Raw genomic sequence first — 3049 nt, 5'->3', positions numbered from 1 at the left:
TTGCCTGCCCTTTTCCCCCGTCTGGGTCTGCGGTTTTGTCTGGGCCTGCCCCTAAAAAAGGCTCAATGGTGGTTAAATCGATGTTAGATGTCGATGGCGTTTCGTTAAAAGGACCAGTAGAGGTTGAGGCTCCCAAAAGGGCATGTCTTTCATTCCCACCTGTGACACCAACCTACTTGAACTCGATGTCAGCACCTTTAAACTCACTAGAAAATTAAGACTGAGACATTTCTTTGAAAATATCCTAGAACCACCGAAGGAACAAAAACCTGATCAACTTATGGGCCTACGCCCTAGAAGTACCTTCATACCACCGACCAGTCACAAAAGTATAGACACTTTTGAAACCTTAGTTAAACAGGACATTTCAAAGATCAACTTTCGCAAAAAAACTCGAAAAAACATCACCAATAAAGAATTGGATCACAGCAACGCTCTCGCAGCCACAAAAAAACAGTGTACAGTTTAGACAAAACAACAATTGGTATTGATACAATTGAAAGAAAGCAGCAGATCTGTTTGTTCAAATTCCTTTTCAATGATGTTTTAATTGGATCCAAGCTCAGCCGACACGTGTTTCATCGTGTTAAAGTGGAGTCAACACGACTCTTCAGGGCTGATGAAAGTAAATAAAACAAATGTATAGTAACTTTCAGTAGGTTACAATTGTTACATGGATTTATAACATGTATGTGCATGGAGGTGATAGTGACGGAATATTAAGTGCCTTCGTGGTCGTTTTCGTGATAGTTAAACCATGCACAACCACAAACTCCTCCTGGTAACGGTGGCGAATTGTGAATAGTGTCAAAGTTGTACTTCAAAGGTGGCGTTTCTATATGCTAGTGAATATCGTACAAAAATTCCTATAAGGTTGCATTGAATAGTTAACTCATGCTCACTAGAAATCCGCGTTTGTGGGGTGTCAGGGTGTATGAGTGTATCAACGAACTAAGCAATAGGCATGCCAGTGGAGTCTCATGCTGTGAAAAGGTGATGTGTATCCAAGGAAAGTGGCAGATAATGCATACCTAGTGGATAGCATTCGGGCATCTACGGTTAGATGCGTGAATACTCTGCGCGAAGAATTGGCTTGTCTATGTTAAGAATAAAAAAAGAAAAATGTACACATAAATATGTATACATAATATACGGGAGAATGATGAGCGAGGGCAAATGCGTGCTTCTAGCAGGGTGCACACTGTGAAGATTGTAAAGGCTCACCCTGGTAAGATATTGGCGAGTCTGCCAATATATTTATTCGATCAACCCTGGTTCCGGGTTCAGGAGTGTCTTTAACACCGCTAATTTATATTTGAGCACACAAAATGTTGCATGTCTGTATTCGACGATGACTGCATGAGAAAAGAAGAAGGAAAACACCAACAGGCTGTTTTACAAAAGGACACAACTCTCTCGCCAAATCCAGGGAGAGTGAACAACGTATACATCATTTAAGTAAAAAGAAGAAAACGGAACGCACGGTGCATACCTATACACGAGTGCGTGAATAGCTGTACCGGGAGGGGACCCGACTGCAGGAGTAGCGCGTTCTGTGTGTAGGTATAGAACTCTTCACGGGTAGCGTTAGGTTCAATCTTTAAGAGAATCACATAAGGGGACTTTAGTTTAGGGTCGTCTACATCTGCAAAGATCATGAAGATCAACCACAGAAACGGAGATATCCAGAGTGTTGCCTCTTACCTGTTAGTCGAAGTCCCTCCTCCGTTGATTCCCGGTCGCCGTGTTCCAAGAACGGACACGTGACCGGAAGTCGGAGGGCTTTAAATAGTCTTCGTCAATCATTGCCTGGTATGCAATGATCATATCACATGTCCTACTGAGTCCGCCATCTTAGGTGTGTAAAAGGCGGTGGTTAGAAGCCTCAAATCCAGTACAAAAGGGCGCACAGATTGATATAAGGTTCATAAAGAAGGGTTTGTAGACGTAAGGGCATGCTGGGTTTATGTTTCCAGGCAAGCAAAAGGGTAAAAAATTATTAAAAGGTATATAAAAAAAATATTAATTTATTTTATATATATTTGGATAAAAGTGTGGAGAAGCGTGAACCAAGAAAGTAATAGTGGTTCACCTAAATTACGCAACAAAGCTAGCGTGAAGATCCTGACAGTGATCCCGTATGTCAGCAGTCCATTTCAGACAAGAAAACGAACTAAGTATTTCGGTCCGTTCAAGGATCTCAAACACGAGAGCTGGGCCTTTGTATTCCATAAGTACATGACGAAAATGAGTCCTTATGGGGAGTAATAAAACAACTGTAATGCGATACGAGAAAAGGGAGAAACAACCATTATAACCCAAAAGGTGGTCGTGAAAAATTGGTGACCTATTTTTTGAGCACCCTTAAGTGACAGACACATAAATCATGCTGTGACTCGTGACATTCAAATTCATTGCTAAACAAACACGTCATTGTGTCTCTCAAACAAGTTACGTGTAATTCTAAGAGTTTGATGAGGCCTCAGTTAGGTATTTCTTCATAGATGTCAAAATTATTTTTACATATTTTTAAAACATAATTATGAAACACAATCAAAAGAAAAAAACAGCAGTTGAAGCCAAAATGAGTTCGTGTAGACATAATAACAACGAGAACGTTCATGCAGTACCCATTGAGTCAGACACATCACATCTTACTGACTATTGTAAAGTTTTCATATAGCAATGGTTAATGATCAGCAGCAACATTCTGTACAATCAGAGGGACGGTTAGTTCCCTAGGAAGAATTGAAGCTCCGGGTCATAGTTGAGCCCGTGTTCCACGCATTGCAAACGCATGATCCACGTGGCCTCCCTACGCCTCAGAGTCAGTTCTCTGTTTCCTCCCCTAATATTTGGGGGGATGACGTCAATCCCAAAGAAACGCACCTTTATTTCATCCTCCAAAGGTTGACAAGCTGCCACATGCAGCGCAACCGGATATTTGGGATCCCTTTTTTGGATAGCCCGTATGTGTTCCGCTAACCTCTCCTTAAGGGGTCTGATAGTACTGCCTACGTATATCAAGCCACACTGGCACTCAATAATA

The 3049-nt window shown here is 41.5% G+C and overlaps 1 long non-coding RNA gene across 1 annotated transcript; it reads right to left on the bottom strand.

Annotated features, from left to right (window-relative positions):
* Nucleotides 1-1228: 1228 nt before the first annotated feature.
* LOC144824863 (uncharacterized) lies at nucleotides 1229-1761 on the bottom strand. The gene is made up of 3 exons (XR_013609150.1): nucleotides 1705-1761; nucleotides 1493-1598; nucleotides 1229-1355 (listed from the first exon to the last, which is right to left on the bottom strand). It is a non-coding gene; the product is annotated as an uncharacterized LOC144824863 (long non-coding RNA).
* Between the last annotated feature and the right edge of the window lie 1288 nt (nucleotides 1762-3049).

This window comes from Lissotriton helveticus, chromosome 3_1, assembly GCF_964261635.1.
Source record: "Lissotriton helveticus chromosome 3_1, aLisHel1.1, whole genome shotgun sequence".
In the NCBI taxonomy this organism is placed as follows: domain Eukaryota; kingdom Metazoa; phylum Chordata; class Amphibia; order Caudata; family Salamandridae; genus Lissotriton; species Lissotriton helveticus.
The sequence above is the reverse complement of the archived record's forward strand: the minus strand, read 5'-3'. Positions and strand labels throughout refer to the sequence as shown.